The 19,184-nt window shown below is 42.2% G+C and overlaps 1 protein-coding gene across 3 annotated transcripts in view; it reads left to right on the top strand.

Moving 5' to 3' along the window:
- Window positions 1–7,569: 7,569 nt before the first annotated feature.
- Window positions 7,570–19,184, top strand: part of LOC111863721 (calpain-1 catalytic subunit) — a 152,898-nt gene continuing 141,283 nt past the window's right edge. For 2 of the 3 annotated variants that reach the window (XR_004512957.1, XM_023850292.2), the window contains exon 1: window positions 7,570–7,795. The gene's annotated coding sequence lies outside the window, so the exon portion shown is untranslated. The remainder of the gene's footprint in view (window positions 7,796–19,184) is intronic. The other variant, XM_023850305.2, reaches the window with a different exon arrangement.

Genomic DNA, 19,184 nt, shown 5'->3' with positions numbered 1-19,184 from the left:
TAGAGGATTAAAGATTTATTTAAAGGAAATTAAATTATTAAAATTATATAATTTTAAACCCTTATGTTTTTTGCCAATTTTAATATACCATTGCAAATTGAACTATGAACTGTTTATAAATAATATATGATCAAATCAATTCTTGGTGTATGTGATACAACATAATCCTATGAAATGTTGTGCCATGCTTGTTCTGTGGTACAACACTTCAAATTCCCCGCAGAATTAGGTATGTGTTCTACATTAGTTTTAACTTTTCTCTCAGATGGGCCACTTACTTTGTGCAAATTAAGGCTTGGCCTACGATAACCAGCCCTGATAGGTGTCAGTAATATGTGACAGTGATACTGCATGTTGCATAGGTGCCTGGGACCAAGCATCTACACTAAGTACATTAAAACAGATTGGCAGATTCCACTGTACCTCATTCTTATATGTTGTCATGTAACTGAATGGCCAATATGGAATGGCAACTGTACAGACTGCAGACAAAACTGGCTTATGTTGAATTGAGGAAAGACATTAAAGGTTTAAGTATACAAAACAGTTATATTTAGTAGAGTTTAAGTTATGAACTTTCCATTCTTTTTCTTCTAGAATTAAATTATCAGAAATTATTATTATTATATAAGAGTAAAGTATTGTGTCTTGTCATTAATACATTCACTATCTCACTTGGTTGCAGCCATTTTCACAGAACAGTTTGTCTTGTCCAAAGTACATATAACCCAAGCATACACTATTTGAAATATTTATCTTTTCTTCAGGGAGTTGTCACCTAGTTGCAGCTTTTCCTTCATGGAAAGCACACTCATGAGTCAATCTGTGTTCGGTTTTTGTGGGTTTAGTTGACAAAAATATCTGTTCAATCAAAAGTCTCATCCTGTGTAACTAGCAAATATGGCTGCTCCATACCTTTAAGTGTGTGATGGTGATTGTGTGAGGAAACTCAAGAACTTCTTTGATAAATTGTAAACAGTCAAGATCACTTATATAAAGACCAAATGATTCTGCATAATCCCACAGTAGCTTTTATTTAAGCCATTTATTTGAGGGCCAATTATTCGGATAAGATCCATATTTAAAACTGCATTTATTTTAGTGCTGCAAGATATGTCCCTCTTGTGCTCTAGATGAGAGATTTTCAACCAGTGTGCTGTGGCACAAAGGGTCTGCAGGTGTGCTGCAGGAGTTGGGGGAAGGCTGAAAAGAAGTGAGAAAAAATAGAGGAATATTTAAAATCATAAAGGTAAATCTTGGAAATACTGTATATTTTGCATAAAAGGCCGATAAGAATGAAAACAATAACACTTAAATAAAATAGGTATTAAAGTAAAATTCCAAGAACTTCCATCCTTAATGTGCCCAATCCCAAAATATCTTCAATATTATTTTACCACCCCACCTTCCACACTTGTGAAGCTACCAGTGTTAAGTCTTCAATTCAGCTGTTGTTTGGATTGGATGTGTTATTTCATGTTAGTTTGCACTAATGCATTTTTGTTTCTTATTTTTTGTGGATTGCCTCTGTGGTCTAGTGGTTGAGAGTTCCTGGCTACAGATCCAGAGGTCCTGGGTTCAATTTCTGGCGCTACCAGATTTTCTGAGAAGTAGTGGGTCTGGAATGGGGTCCACTCAGCCTTGTGAGGATAATCGAAGAGCTGCTTGAATGGAAAAGTAGTGGCTCTGGTCTAGAAAACCGAGATTAACGGCTGTGGGGATTCATTGCGCCGACCACATGACACCCTCTATCCACTAAAGTTGGCACTAACTTCGCCGACAAGTGGCAATTGCTTGGTCAGCATAGTTCACTTGTGAACTAAAGTCATGGAGTTTGTTTTTGTTGTTGTTACTTATTTTGTTATTTCTGAATAGAGTTGATTTTTATTTTTAGGACATATTTGACATGGACAGATTCATAATTAAAAAACGTAAGTTAGATGTTTTCCAATTGCTGCATTTGGGATCATTTAACCCATTTTGCTTCTTGCTTCCCAATAGAGAGCACTCAAGTTCTTGCTTTATTGCATCTTGAAGAAGTTTGCAATTTTCTTTAGGAAGCTTTGCCACGTTTGTTGCTCATTTTGCACTACCCATGGGACACACATGACTTAAAGACTGTCACAGACGCAAACACCTTTGTCCCCCTGTAGTACAGTTATTGTTAGCTCTAAAACCATCATGTGCCAATGTAATGAAGAATTTTTGTCGTTCGGATTCATTTCATCTAAAGAACAGCCAAGTACTAAGTGTGTTGCTTGTGGTGAGAAACTGGAAAACCAAGCTATGGTTCCAAATAAGCTGAAGAGACACCATCACACAAAGCAAACGCATTTATGTGAGAAACCAGTTCGGTATTTTAGAAGGCTTATGCTGATCAAACCTGCCAGGCTAAAGAGCGGACCAAAATCACATTTATTTCCTATAATGCTCACGAAGCAAGCTATGCCATTGCTGAAATCATGGCAAAAAAGATGAAATTACGTTCAATTGCTGAGTCAATTTTATCAGCATGCTGTAAGATTGTAAATATAGTGTTTGGGGAGGGATATGGAAAAGAAATTTTGAAAATCTCCATGTCTTATAACACTATTAGTCAGCATATACATGTCTTGAGAAGTGTTGAGTAACATCTGATAGCTGACATTAGAGAAGCCAATTTTTTTCTTTGCCATCCAGTTGGGCAAGTCAACTGACATCAACAGAAAAGCTCAAATGCTAGCATTCAGCAAGTTTGTTTGTAATGGAGATATTTTTTAACAGTTTTCATTTTGCAGACCACTTACACAAGGAACAAAAGGCCAAGACATTCTTTATGTTGACAGTTATTTAAGTTCTTATGATTTGTCATGTCTGAGGCCCACCCAGCCTGTATTGCCCATTTGCCACTAAAGGCTTAAAGTCAGTGAAATGCTGGTATATAATGATCTCCCTTCCTTTGTACCTGTAACAGTTAATAATGCAAAGAGAAGACTGTGCCACAGCTGAGGCAGTTAGCTCTGGCTTCTCACCACAAAGGCATGGGTTCAAGCCTAGGGTAGTATATGTGTGGTATTTGCTGTCAATAAATTGGCACTGGGCAGATTTTTGAAAAAAATATAAATAAATAAATAAATAAATTGAAAGTAACAGAAAATGAATCAACCAGCATTTACTTTCCTTGTGTGAATTTCATTCCACCATGATTCCATACTCTTGTATTATCTGACATGGTATGACTCGGCTATCTGATGCCAGGGGACTCACTGTTGCACTACTACTAGTAAGAACTAAGCTACAATGAAAACAAATGTAGTACACCCCCCCTTCCCCCATGAATTGTTCATTAGTTTAAAGTTTTTCCTCATTTAATGTTCAGTTTCAGTGTTATCGTTAAGAGTTTTGGTGAGACAATAGGAGACTCAGAATTACTGAATTTCTGGACTTTGTCTGTTACCTGGTATTCAAAATAAAACAAAACTGTGGCAGTGAGATCTGTTTCTGTCCTCAGGTGTAGGGATGGGAAGCAGCTATTCTGTTATGTTTGAAAGAGCTGAGCTCAGTGACTGGTTCAGTAATTCAGTTTCAGGGATCCGAAGTGAATGTTCTCACTGCTAACTTCAGTCATTCATCAGTAATCTGTCAGATGACAGGTCCACAGTCTCTTTCAAAACAATTCCTCCACTTAATGTGATCTAGAGCTTCCTCCTTCAAATGAGAATATCCTCTTCTGTGCCCAGGGTCATCCAGCACCTTCTTACGTCTTCTTCCTCGTCTTCTGGTTCGCATACATGGTGTCTCTGTTTTTGGAAAGAGACTATCCAGGAAAAGTGATAATGTGGTAGTTTTTCCATTTGCTTTCCACATCGCAGTACAGCAGCCGTTCAAACCACTTTGGTCATGCCTGTTGCTATACGAACTTGAACCATCTTGAGCATCATTTGCTCTGTGCCTCAAGTCACTGCTGATGACACTGCTTCCGGCATCACCGCTAACTTACCTCCCTTTAAATCCCTGCCAGTTTTGTCTTAAATCCACTGGCCCCATAAGAAGCCTTATGATTATAATTAGAACTTGTTCTATATGCAAAGTTGTTGGGACAGATAGCTGTCTCCTTGTCTGCAGTCTGTAATGAAAAACATTTTATTATAAAGCAACACACATCACTGTGAGTTGCACCGAACTGTGACAGAATTTCTATATACAATTATATTGATCCACAAGCTAGAAATGACTGAGGAATGTACAATGTAATTAAATATGATTACCCTGAACCATAAAAGTGCCAAATGTTGAAAATTTCGACCCTTACAAAAATTTCCATATGTGGTGGCATGGACATCTGTTGGCATTTAGTCTCAACTACATACACAAGAAACATTTGAAGGAAACTCTTCCCAACATTTCAAGCCCATAGTGAGTTTCTGATATATATATATATATATAATTTTCCTATGAATGAAGAATGGCTCCATCAAAATGGCTACTTGGCATTGTAGGAACTAAAGCTGGCACTTCTACGGTTTATTATTATTATTATTATTATTATTATTATTATTGCTATCATGATGAAGATCTGTACAAAGATTTAGAAGTTACAGGGAACCATTAAATTATTGGATTTAGAAGGCAGTGTTGTTTTTCTATGACAGCAACTTCAAACCTATAAAGCTATCCTGCTGATTTCCATGTCTTTGTGGTGTGTCTTGTTTGTTTTGCTTTATTTGCAGTTTATTTAATGATTTTGTCAGTAGCAGACTATGAAGTCTTGAATGATCAGATGACAGTAATAGTGAACTGGAAAAGTTGAAAGAAGAGAGTGGGGGTGGCATAATTTGATGTACTATCCCAGCATGTGGCTGGAGGAACTGAGAGTGTTAATACCTGAGCCACATAGTTGAGTGTGTGAGGTAACAAATGCCATGGCAGAGACTTTCTGTTTAATGCTTTTTCATATGGTAAGAGATTTCTTGTTGTAGAATCCTGACCCATGCCTCCTGAATCAAATGCAGCCACATATCATATCATATACGAGTATTACTAAGTTTATTAATTACAATTGATAATATAAATGTTATTACATGAATTAGTTCAGTATCCAATGAGTTCTAAAAATATCCACATGATTCATGGTCTCTAGACCGCCTCTGTGGTATAGTGGTCAGAGTTCCTGGTCGCAGATCCAGAGGTCCCTGGTTCGATTCTCGGCGCTACCAGATTTTTTGAGAAGTAGTGGGTCTGGAACGGGATCCACTCAGCCTCGTGAAGATAATTGAGGAGATATTTCAAGGAAATAGCAGCTCTGGTCTAGAAAACCGAGATTAACGGCCGTGGGGAACCGTTGCGCTGACCACGTGACACCCTCTATCCGCAAAAGTTGGCACTAACTTCGCCGACAAGCGGCGATCGCTCGGTCGGTATAGTTCGATTGCGGGATACAGGCCATGGAGTTCGTCATATTTGTATTATTTTACAATGCTGTCTGTATCTATAATATGTAGAATTGTAGAATGATAGATGAATCGGAAAGGAATTGGAAGGAGACGGTTATGACTTGGTTGGGATACTATTCCGTTATTTTTCTGGAGACACTAAGTAAAACCACATAATAACTTAGAATGGCCGGTGTCTTCCTGAGACGCGAACCGAACACCTCACGAATACAAATGTAGAGTGTTACCGTTACGCCAACCTGCTCGGTTTTGTAGTTTCAGGAGTAATTCTGAGCTGGAACAGGTTGGAACGTCTAGTTCATATAGGGAAAGGAGGGGTGGGAGGAGGAGGTTATGATTCCACATCTTCTGTTGCTGTTAATACAATCGTAACTTAATTATTTGCGTCATTATTACTGAGGACATTATATTTAAAATGTAAAGTTGTCCCTATGCTTAATTAAAGACCAAATCATGAAGACATATGGGGATTGGAAGTATAGCTCCGCGCATGACCCCTGAGGAAAGAGCCCCCTGTACCCATTGGTTGAGGCACCATGCTACACGCCGGAAAGTCACGGGTTCAGTTCCCAGTGAGGTCATTGGATTTTTCAATTTACCTCCTTCCAACCTCACTATGGCCCCGGGGTTGACTCAGCCTCTAACATGATTAACAGGAATCTTCCTGGGGGTAAAGGGCGGCCGCACGTAAGGCTGACAACTTCACCGCCATCTGTGAGCCGACTGTCTTAGACAATGTGCGTGCCTCGACGTCTTATGGGCCTCCACGGCGTGTTATACGGATGGCTTGGCGTGTGCCACAGCCGGTCAAGAAGTTGCGAAGAAGATAAAAATACGTACCCCTTGTGAGAAATCGAAACAGCTCGGGGTGTAGGCACTGCACTGACTACTCCGATAAGTGTTATTGTTTGGGCGTAATATTCTGTCTTATATTAAAGGAAAAGTAGATAAATGCTGTTAGACGAGGTTACTACTTACTAGGAACCAAGGGGGGAGGAAGTAAAGTGAAAAAGGAGAGAACGTTATAATTTGGCCTTCATAAGTGGTACTGTTCACTCAACATTTTTAGTATGATAAAATAGAATACGATGGATGGTGCATACATAACGCATGGTAGAAACGAGGAATGCATAGTGAGTTTTGGTTGGAAAACCCTAAAAGAAGAGACCACTTGCAAGACCCAGGAGTAGATGGGAGGATAATGTTAAAATCCATCTTAAATCGACAAGGTTTGTGGGTGTGGTCTGGATTCATTTGACCTAGGAGAGCAGTGGCGGGCTTTTGTTAATATGGTAATGAATGTTTGGGTTATATGCAAGGAGAATGGTTTTCTGGACCACTTAAGTTACTGTTAGTTTATGAACAATGGAATGTTTGAAAAACTTCGTGGCCTGTAGTCCGCAAGCAAACTATATCGACCGAGCGACCGCCGCTTGTTGGCGAAGTTAGTGCCAACTTTAGCGGATAGAGGATGTTGCGTGGTCAGCGCAACGGATACCCATTGCCGTTAATCTCGGTTTTCCAGACCGGAGCCGGTATATCCGTGAAATAGCTCCTCAATTATTCTCACGAGGCTGAGTGGACACCGTTACAGATCCACTACTTCTCAGAAAAATCTGTTAGCGTTGGGAATCGAACCCGGGCCTCTGGAGATATAGCCAGGAACTCTGACCAATAGACCATAGAGGCGACCCACAATGGAGTGTTAGATATATTAAATATAAATCGAGCGGGTTGGGCTAGTGGTAACGCACTAGATTCGCATTCGAGAGGTTCCAGGTTCAAATCTCGACTATGCTGACTGCGGTTTTGCTGGTTCTCTGTCCTTTCAGGCCATTTCCGGGACAGTATTCCGTATAGACGGCCGATCACTTCCTTAGAATTGACCACTCATCAATCACCCTACCATTCTAAGCTGTTTAGTCTAGATACTGACAGTGTCGTAAATAATTATTATTACTATTACGTTTTTATAACGTAGGCCTACTTACATTAGTTTAATAATATTAAATTGCCATGATCATGTGATCGTCATTTCTGGCGCTGATGTCTGTGGAGTGGGACGGCCAGTCGATGCTCCTGCCACCTGCAAGCAGGAAGGTGAGTGAGGTAGCCAAGCTGTGTCAGTCAGGTGCTTGTTGCGAAGTGGAAAGGAGCTGCAGATTGTTGTGTTGGGATGTGAATAGCGGGAAGGTCTCTGGCCGTTTAGACGATTACGCCGCAGTTAGTGTTCTAGCATTGCGGTTATGTGAAAACAATATAAAACTGAATAATTTCATCACGAAGAAAGTTTCTGTGCCTAAGAAAAGGACGTCACAAGAAAAATTCGGAGAACTTCACAGTACTGTGACCACTTAGGTTAGGTAAGTTTGTGTTTTGTCTAGTAATTACATGAAATATGAATTCCGGAACTGGTTATGGTGTTTATGTATCAGAATTGTTTGTATTAGGCCACATAAATGTTACTCATATTCACGGGCAGATTATGAGGTTTAGGTTGGAGTTATGTTATATAAGAATGTAACAGTCGTGTCAGTTTTCTACTTCCTGTAGGGGACGTAATATATGTTAAAAATTGACTCCATATTCTTACCAATATGTACGGTAGTGACAGCTGTTTAAGCGATGTGCAAGTGTTGCATTAGAGATTTTTGGATGCAGTTTGAACCTCTTTCCCAGTTTTTTGTTTTATATTACACGTGTAAACTGTAATTCTTTTAATTTGGTTTTTGTTCATTCTTTATGTGGTGTTGCATACGATAAACAGTGATACTGACAAACAAAGCAACCGCATACTTGACGAAGAACAAGTGTTTTTGCTTGTTAAATTCACAGCATAAGTTGCCTGTTAGGTCTGGAAATTATACATGAGCGAAATGATTTCTGTTAATGCCCACTAATAATAACAAAAAAACATATCAGGGCCAACCTATGGGGTATAAGTAGGTTGAAAAATCTAAAGCAGATTTTGCAAAACCTTACCGAGCGTGTTTGCTAGGGAGTAAGCCTCTAGATCCGTATTCGTGAGATCCTCGTTCGAAATCTGCCGAGACCCTGGTTATCTTTAGATTTTTCATGATGTTGGAGGCACGCGGTAGCGTAGTTAGTTGAGGCACTATGCTACAAGCCGGAAGGTTGCGGGATCGTATCCTTCCAGCTGCAATATGGCCCTGGGGTCGACTCAGTCTCTAGTAGAAATAAGTACCAGGAATATTCCTGGGAGTAAAGGGCGGCCGGCCCGTAAGGCTGACAACCTTACCGCAATCTGTGAGCCGAATGCCTAGAAAATGTGGGAGCCTCAACATCTCGCAACCTCATGGGCCTCCACGTCCTGTTATAGGGAAACCTTTACGTTTCTTTACTTACCCTCCAAACATGTTGGGATAGTACCTCTGTTAGACCACTACCGCTTCCTTCTAAATCCTTACCATTTCATGTCATCCGTCATTTGACACTTTATAATCTAGCTATTTACTGCTTCGTAAAATGAGCCACAGAAATACCTTATACCATAGGTCTTTAGCTCTTGAAAGGAAAATTGTACGAATCCACATAGCAGTGAAACGCATATATTAAGAATTAAATATGGAACCCATCTGTGTTAATCTAAGATCAAGGTAAAACGTAACCGAACTCGCTGAAGCATAGCGTAACTGAACAGAATTTGTTGACTTCAAGTGAATGTAGGCCGCGCCATAGCTCAAGCGGTTAGTCGCTGGCTTCCCACCGCGGCGGCTCGGGTTCAATCCCGGGTCTGGTCAAGTGCGATTTGTGGTNTGCGTTTTTCTGTGTTTGTGTACAGGTAGAGGCCTTGCGACGAGCTGATCACCCGCCCAAGGAGTCCAACCTAATGTGTAAGATCTAAAAAAAACGAAGTGAACGGAGAGGCTCATGGAGGTGGGCCTAGGTCCACTGGGGCTGTAGTGTGAAGGAAAAAAAAAAAGTGGCGCTGGGGCGCGTTTTCTCCGAGTACTTCGGTTTCCCCTACCAATCTTCATTCCACCAATTTCTCCATCATCATAATCACCCGGGGCAGGTACAATAGGCCAATCAGTGGCTGCCGTGCCGAGTGGACCCAACTAGACTCCATCCCCCCACTTAGCGAAATGACAAAGAAAAGTGAATTTATATTGTGACCAGTTTGCTTGCCACAGTCTCAACAATTTCTATGGGTTTTTGCTTGTTTTAACCTTTACTCTGCACGGAGTTTCGTAAAAGCAGTTTAGTACCGACAGTGACAATTCAGTGTATCTCGCGCAGTTGAAGCAACTTCCTGTTTCTCATAACATAACTTATTGCGGCAGCTGTAGAATGAAAATTGATTCCTTCAGAAGGTAGACGCATATGTTGAGGAAATATTTCGCGAAACCTTTGGGCTTCACGGACCACAGTTTTGGAACCTTACTAAAACGCATACTATAACTATACAAGCGTTTAGACGGGAAACCTGAGGAGGACAGACCACTTCTGAGATGTAGGTATAGCTAGGAGGATAATATTAAAATGTAATTTAACAAAATATGATATGAGGGTTGACTTCGATTATTATTTTTAAGGAGAGGGTCCCACGGCAATGATATTTATGATTCTATAAACGGCGGAAGAATTTTTGGCAAATTGAGCCACTATAATCTTCACAGTTAACCGATTTTTATGTGGTTAGGACATGTTCGAAATCAGAATTTATAGGCAGGGTGCGGGATTTATATTAATTAAATTCATTCATTTCAAATCTGTTTAGCGCAAACGTAAAACAGATAAAGTTATCAGTGGGTTCTAATTAATTAAGTACCACACCATGGAGATGTACTTGGGAGTGGAGGTATAGCTCCACCATTCGTAATCTCTGCACTAGATGGGAGTGGTGGTATTCACGCCCCGGTCTGTGTATCCCTGGGGAAACAATCCCCAGTGCCCGTTATACAGAAGGCTGGGTGGGACCCAAAGCTGGTGTAGACGTTATAGAGAAAAGAAATATTCCTTGCCTTTGTCGGGAATTAAACCCGAACTCCTCGACCATCCAGCCTGTAGTCTAGTCACTACACTGACCGTGCTATCCCGGTACATGCAGTAACGCTTCTAACTTGTGTTCAGCCGCGATACCAGCCATTTTACTGAGGTTTTCGTGGGTTTTCTCAGTCCCCCAAGTACATTTCCGGAATAGTGCTTTAAATTTGGCTACAACTGCTTTTTTTATTGCTAGTGGGGTGGGATTAAGTCCCTTGTACTGCGGCCACTTCTGGCCTATTGTACCAGCCCCAGATGATAGGTGAGGGTGATTGTGGAGCAATTGGTGGAATGAAGATTGGCAGGGGAAACCGAAGTACTCGGAGAAAACCTGCCCCAGCGCCACTTTGTCCACCACAAATCCCACTTGACCAGACCCGGGATCGAACCCGGGCAGCCGCGATGGGAAGCCAGCGACTAACCGCTTGAGCTATGGCGCGGCCTACAACTGCTTCCTTCAACATAATTTCCAATATTATATTTTAAATTATGCAATGAAATGTACACAGTTAATGACATTTTAAAATATTTAATAAACACTTTTTAGTGAATTAAATACATTTTAGTGTCTTTTTAAGAAAGGTTGGACTTTGTTTCATTACAGACGGGATACTATACAATTCAAAATTGTGCCCCAATGCAACAGAATTCTGAAATATAATATTCCAATAGTCTATCAGTGTTAGCCGATATTGAACAGGCTGGTGTAGCGGTCACTCTAGATTAGTACTCGGAAGGTCCTCGTTTTGAATCTCGACCGGGACACTGGTTAACCTGGCTCAAATCTTTCATGGTATTGCTCAGTACCTCCAGGTAAATGAGAGGGAAGTGCCTAGATTTTGCCACGACAATTTCCTTAGAAGCCCTTTCCAATCAGTCATGAACCACCCCATCACGAAACGCTCTAGAACTACGGACTAGTTACTGACAGCAGCCGGAATGTCGCGGGTTCAAGTCCCGATGAGGTCATTGGATTTTTTAGTTGATCTATCCTTCCAGCCGCACTAGGCCCTGGGGTTTACTCAGCCTCTAACAGAAATGAGTACCAGGAATTAATTAAATAATTTTCCTGGGGAGTAAAGCGCGGCCGGTGCGTAGGGCTGACAACCTTACCGCCATCTCTGAGCCGATTGTCTAGATAGTGTGGGACCCTAAATTTTTCACAACCCTACGGGCCTTCACGGCCTGGTACGAGGACAGCTTTACTTTACCGACTTACTATCGTACAGTAGTCTCCAGACAGAACCTCTGGCATCCAATCATTTGATGCTATTTGGTCTAAGTTACCGGTGATGTCGTTAAACAAGCTGAGAGGAACAATGAACAAATAAATGAATGAAACCATAAAATCATGAGCCAAGTTTTATGGCGTTTAAGTACGTTGAAAGGGTTCATGGTAGGTTCAATGGCTATAAATGAAATTAAACCATAATTTAGGGTCCGGTTGCAAGGTTTATGTTTCTCGTAATGGTCGGTCTTTTCATCCTTAAATTAAACCTGCGTGTAGGTGAGGTGTTGAGCTGGTGTCAGTGTTTTGTGTTGACGCATATAACAACCGAATTTAGAAACGGGTGTCGGCTTTATGGGCGTCCCCCCCTTTTTTTTTGCCTCCCCCCCTTTTTTTTGTTTCTCTCTTCGTTTTTTTTTTCTAAAGCGACGTAATAATATGGCGCGTTATATGATTTAGAACTTCCATATTTTACACGCATTTCCGAAAAATGCGTCAAAGGCTATTTTTTTTTCCTTGGCACTACAGCCCCAGTGGGCCTAGGCCTACCTCCATGAACTTCTCCGTTCACTTCTGTTTTTTTAGATCTTACACATTCGGTAGGACACCTTGGGTGGGTGATCAGCTCGTCGCAAGGCCTCTACCTGTACACAAACACAGAAAAACGCACACACACACAAACTAAACATCCGTACCCTGAGTGGGATTCGAACCCACGATCCCTGTTTCCAAGCGAGCGAAGACAGTACATGCCTTAGACCGCTCGGCTACTGTGACCGGCAGTGTATAAGAATAATATATAAGAATTCAGTTCGTACCTCACAGGAAACAGATCCGAACCCACGATCCCGGCTTCCAAGCGAGCGAAGACAGTACATGCCTTAGACCGCTCGGCTACCGTGACCGGCGTCAAAGCCTATGAGGGGGACGTATTTGGATCGGGTTAAAGATTGACCCCATTACCCATATAATTTGGAGGATCTAACAAAACGTTTAAAATTATTTATGAGGCAGATTTAGTTAACGCTTTGAAATCTGATATTCCTCGAAATAGCAGTTAAGCATTCAATTTCTGCTTCGGAACAGACCACTACGTCTCTATTACAAAGACCGTTAGGTTAATGTTGTTTAAGGAAATCTCTGAGTCATCTGGAGAATCATACAAAACCCATAAAACCTGCAAAATATATTCTGAAGGTACTCGGTTCAAATCTAAGAGGGACACCGGTTGTTCTGGCTGAGGTTCTTATGGTTTTCCTCAGTCCATCCGGGCAATATCCGGAATTGTGCTCCCGGTTTCTCCACGTTTCTCTGCTTATATTAACTAATATTTCCCTTGGTGATTTGATAAAATCATTTTGAATCAGACGTACCAACACAAAGTACAGTATATCACTTCATATAAACTAACTTCATGGAACTGAACCTTTCTTAATAAGCCGCAAGTTGTGCAGCTATGCAAGAACTTCACAACATTTTGTGGAACCCATCGTTTCATTACCGTGTTCATAAGAGCCCTCCACTGGTCCCTATCCTGAGCCAGATTAATCATACCATTCTAAGATACATTTTAATATTATCCACCCACCTACTTCTTCGTCTTCCTAGTGGCCTCTTTCCTTCTGGTTTTCCCACCAATATCCTACATGCATTTCACTTCTTCCCGATTCGTACTACATTCCCTGCTCATCTCGTCCTTATTGACTATAATTTAAGTATACTTGGAGAAGAGTTCAAGTTGTGAAGCTCCTAATTATGCAGTTTTCTCAAACCTTACGTCATTTCATCTCTCTCCGATCCAAAAATTCTCTTCAGCACCCTGTTTTCAAATACTGCCAATCAATGTTCCTCCCTTAGGCAGCCCATACACATACGAGTCCGGCTCGGCGAGGAGCCGAGCTCGGATTGATTTCACTACACACGTATGAGCGTGGCGACCCACACACCGACGAGTTTGGCTCATTGGAACACGAGCCGAGTCGGACTGGCGAACCAGGCTCGTACGTGTATGGGCCCCTTAATGTCAGAAACCAAGTTTTACAGCCATACAGAACCACAGGCGAAATTATAGTTTTGTATATTCTAATTTTTATGTTTTTAGACAGCAGAAAGGAAGGCTTAATTTACTGATCGAAGTAATCAACTACATTATACAAGTTATTTCTTGAAAACTTTTCTAGTTGCTCAGCGGTAGTGTAATGGTTGAGGGGCTATGAGGTCATTGGATTTTTTCAGTTGACCTAATTCTTTCAGCCGCACTAGGCCCTGGGGTTTACTCAGCCTCTAACAGAAATGAGTACCAGGAGTTAATTAAATAATTTTCCTGGGGAGTAAAGCGCGGCCGGCGCGTAAGGCTGGCAACCTTACCGCCATCTTTGAGCCGATTGTCAAGGTAATGTGGGACCCTCAACGTCTCACAACCTTATAGGCCTTCACGGCCTGGTACAGGGATACCTTTACTTTTTTTACTTACAACTTGTCACAAAAGTATGTTCCTTTATACAGTCTTAGGATTTCTGACGGCAATAAGAAATAGCCCCGTATCAGTTCGCTTGAGCCTTGGTTCGATTCTTTGCAGGGAGACAGCAGAGGTTCCCCCTGTCGCCTGCTTCATTGCTTATTCTTCAGTCCCGAAGTTGGAGGAGCCATATACCTCCTAAACGTCTGTTTACTTTTAACGGACTACACGGCGTTGTATCCCAGAAAATAGAACTCTTCTTAACTCAAACTCTGCTACTCAGTCATTTTCAGTCAATAAATCGTTCAGTCGTACGGTTGAAATGACTAAATAAATTCATGCTATCTCTTCTATATAAACTTGACAAAACAAAGAAAAACTCCGTTGCTTGTAGTCCACAAGCGAACTATACCAACCGAGTGACCGCCGTTTGTCGACGACGTTAGTGTCAACTTCTGCGGATAGAGGGTGTCACGTCAGCGCAACGGATTCCCACGGCCGTTAGTCTCGGTTTTCTGGACCAGAGCCGCTGTTTCCTTTAAATGTCTCCCCAATTATCCTCAGTAGGCTGAGTGAACCCTGTACCAGACCCACTACTTCTCAGAAAATCTGGTAGCGCCGGGAATCAAACCCGGGACCTCTGGATCTATAACCAGGAACTCTGACCACTAGACCACAGAGGCGGCCATAAACTTGACAGAATGGCACAAGTTAACAGCGCACATTTACACGATTATTACACACTGACGACACGAGACAGAAGCGTGACATCATCACGGTCGTAAAAATTCTGTCATCGCACGAAGTCAGACACGTGTCTCAGTGTGACGTAACTCACCGCGGTTACCCAAACAGGGGAAACCGATGTTTGATTCAAGTTGTTGCATCTGTGACTACGAACAGTGCTACTGTCTTCTGAGATATTATGCCGTGTAGTGTGGCAGAATTAACCGACGTTTCGGAGGAACGGAATACATCCATCTTCAAGATGGACGAGTAAGCTAAACAAACAGGAAGCAGGGTAATTTCTGCATATTTCTTGTTGCCTTTCTTACATGGCTTAATCTTCGACCCTGAAGGTGGAGGTAATATGTGCCTCCGAATTGCCCGAAATCTACCAGATCACATGAAGTCTTTATATTTTCAATGAAATTATGAGGGCATGTTTTTATTGTCCCCCTCATTGGTTGGGAAAAATTAATACACGTACTTTATGAAGTTCCACAGCTTAAGTTATATATTTTATTTTTCATAGAACTGTACAAGGGAAGAACGCGATTCCTCAGTCAGGAGGACAAGTTGTCGGTCAAGATTCGAATCCAGGATATATCGAGTGCGAGGCTAAAGCATTGCCACAAGACCATCCGTTCTTTTCGACCCTGTCCGCGTGAATATGACGTACTTCCTCATTATGCATTTTCAAGAAATCCTCACAGGTTCCAGGCCCAATGTAACATTCCTTAACATTCCAATTTTGTAGGGGTTGTAAGCCCAAATCCCGAGCTGCAGGACCACCCCTAGTCGGCCTTCAGCGATTGCTTATTGAATATATTTCGCTGCGTCCCATCGTGTATGGAGGTCGTCTCCTCTATTTGATTTAGTTAGTTAGTTAGTTAGTTATTGGAGAGGGTGGGTTTCCCCATGCACTTAGACCAGTATTGGTCCATTGTGCTTCCCTCTATGATATTCTACCAGTCTCTATATCCTACCGATATTGGTGCGTACTGTCAGTCCCGACCGAGCCAGCGAGTTCGGCCTCCACTAGCTTGGCGGTATCTATAATGCTTCCCCCATCTATCAGAGGTGTTAGAGACTACTTGTTGGGCGGGAAACGTCCTTGAATTTGGCTCAGTGACCTCTTTTGGAGATATGAGATTCTTTTACGTGCCGTAAAGCTACGACACGGGATACACGGCTTAAAGTCCCTCCCGGAGGACTTGTTCCCTGAATTTTTCCGCCCTTAAAAATTACACGACCTCCGCCGTTTTGAACCCGCGTACCACGAGTCATGAGGTGGGAACGTTACCTCTAGACTACGGAGGCCGCTTTCTATTTGATGTAACTGCAGACCTTTCGTAACGTCCAATAAAAAGAGAGATGAATTACGAACGGTAAAGTGGGGCAGGTCGGATTGAAGGAATTTATAGCCTCTTTTCACAAGTAGCTGAACAAATGTAAGACTCGTAAAGCTGGAACATGTAGGCCCACGTGAGCTTTGAAGTTCTCTCAGCTGCCACTGTCGACATTGCAGGGTGCAACAAGCTATTATTGTCTGAAAGATTTTTACCGAAGTTTTGGTCCTTTAGTCTGTTTCTCGTGACCTACATCTGCTTCTTATTGGTTCACTCGGTGCCATTGTTCCTCTAAATCACTTTACTCTTGGAAAACAGTCCTTCGTTACACAATTTGCCTTGCTCCTATTGGTTCGTCAAGAATCCTTTCCTCTTCCTCTTTCGACGCCGTGCCATAGCTCAGGTTAGTCGCCGGGTCACCACTACTGCGACCCCGGGTTCGATCCCAGGTCAGGACGTGTGGGTTCTGTGGTGGAAGAATTGGCAGTGGGGTGGGTTCTCTCCGAGTATTTCAGATTCCCCTGCCAATTATCATTCCACGAACTACTCCATATTCATTAATCATCGTATCATCGACGCTGTAATCTGGTTACTCACAGCGTCGTTAAATAATGATCAAAAATTTATACATATTGTCACGAGTTTGAGTGACTATAGACGGGGTTTGGATTTGTGAATGGATTTATTGACCGCTTACAGGTCGTAACTACAAATTATAACATTATCACTGTTTCCACACTTTACAGTTCACTAGAACACGCAGCCTAGTGTTCTCAGTTTATTACTAGAAGTTTCCTGGTAACGGCTCCAACAATGGCTATTCCTCTGCCTCCAGCTCAAGTACTTTCTTCACAGACTTCGGTACAGACCTAACTCCTCACTAAGCTCCAGATCTCATGGTTATAACATCTCGGCACGGACCACGTAGAAAATGCAGTTCTTTTGCTGTTGTACCCTTGTATTGTGGACGTTACCTAGTAACGGCCGCTGTTTACTGAGTCACCGCTTAGCAACGGGTCTGTACGCCACAATAAACTTACTCTTCTACCCTGAAGATTGAGGCATTGGATCCCTAAGAAATGTAGGTAACGATCTCCCAGGCTGCACGGCGCCTCTTCGAAGAAGACAGTAATAGGGAACAAGATGTTCGGCCGCTTCAGCAAGGAGAAGAAACTTGGATTGAAGTAGAGACAAGATCCACGGATCTCTCGTTTGCTCTTAGACATCTGTTAGTGGTTCCAGTAAATTAGGTAGGCTCTACGTCAGATCCTGCAACACATTTCCTGTTCAGACACCAATTATTTTGAAGCAAAGACGCGCGACCATTTTGCTTAATAGCCGGCGATGGTAATAGCTCTTTGGTTGAGCAGTCCGTGTGAATGGAGAAGTTCGGAGGAAGTTTTCAACGCTTCCTCTTCCAACATAATGTGGCGTGTAGAGCCGTTTCTAGGCAACGATCGCGGAGAAGCATGTTTCCGCGGCACCTGTCAACGCGCAGCAGTAGAAATACTGTTGGAAATGGTGTTTTCTACGGTGGTCCGTGCCGAAAGGTTATAAGGAGTTCACCTTGAGCAAGAATAGACAGACTAACAGAGGCCCTATATATATATATATTATATACAGGGTATGTACAGATTTATTAATATGTTTAACATGTAAAGTGTAAATATCCTTTACATTATGACAAATGATTTGCTACTGCAGACAGTGACTCTAAAAGACAGACCCATCCTCACTTCAGAGAAGGTGCTCCACAAAAACAAGACCGTAACTGTCAAACAGTGATAAATATCTGGTCATGAGCCCCAGATGGGGCTCGACACCAAGACTGACTGACTGACTGATTCACCGTCAGTCTCAATGTAACTTTAAATTTGACTTCAAGAATAGGCAGTTGGATGGGAGCCGCCATTTAGAGACGATTTGATCACGAAAGCAGAGGAATAGCCATTGTTAGAATCCGCTACCAGGAAACCACTAGTGAAGACACTGCGGGCTGGAAAAGTCTTAGGGTGTGCTCTAGCGATTTGTAAAGTCTGGATCTTAACGATTCCGCTATAATTAAGTGTAATTACGAGTTGTGTGTTAAAAGTTGTCAATGAATCCAATATCCGATCCAAAACCCCGCCGAGAGTCATTCATACACTTGACAATAGCTTTCAGTAACCACGTCATACCCATCCAGTTATACGCGTCCTTCCCTGTACTTCTCAAAACACTATACAGTGTCCGTAAAGTTCCCGCCCTATGTTTGTTTATTTAACTCTAGTTTGAAGAGGACTATCATATGGGATATTACAGAATGCTGTTTTGCATAAAGTACCAATGTTTCGACTGAACGTCGACTGAACTAGGCATTTGCCTAGAGGGACTGAAGGAAAACACGCGGCACCTCATTAAGGATAATATGCGTCCAGGTCAAGGTTTGAACCCATTATCTCCCAAGTAAAATTTTACCGCTTTAACCAAAATGTCTGGTCGTTGCCGCGCCATAGCTCAAGCGGTTAGTCGCTGACTTCCCACCGCGGCGGCCCGGGTTCGATCCCGGGTCTGGTTAAATGGGATTTGTGGTGGACAGAGTGGCGTTGGGGCGGGTTTTCTTCTAGTACTTCGGTTTCCCTTGCCAATCTTTATTCCACCAAATTCTCCGTCATCATAATCACCCGGGGCAGGTACAGTAGGCCAATCAGTGGCCGCCGTGCCGAGTGGCCCCAGTTGGACTCCACCCTCCACTAAGCGAATTAAAATTAACATGTTTGGTCCCTGAATCCCTGTACTTCCTTCAGAACGAGAGACCAAGTCTCAACACACGTGTGCTTACAATGGACTTCTTTAGGAACGATGCAAGCGGATGAGGAAGTGCGCGTGTATCAGATAAAGGAAAGCTAAGAACAGGTTGGTTACTGTCATGTCAGTGTGTTCCTTTAGTATCGCGTTCCGCTCCGGTAACAGCATTCTAATATACAAGTTTTTCTGTTACGCTGGGT

This window comes from Cryptotermes secundus, unplaced genomic scaffold (assembly GCF_002891405.2).
Source record: "Cryptotermes secundus unplaced genomic scaffold, Csec_1.0 scaffold1705, whole genome shotgun sequence".
NCBI lineage: Eukaryota > Metazoa > Arthropoda > Insecta > Blattodea > Kalotermitidae > Cryptotermes > Cryptotermes secundus.
The sequence above is the reverse complement of the archived record's forward strand: the minus strand, read 5'-3'. Positions and strand labels throughout refer to the sequence as shown.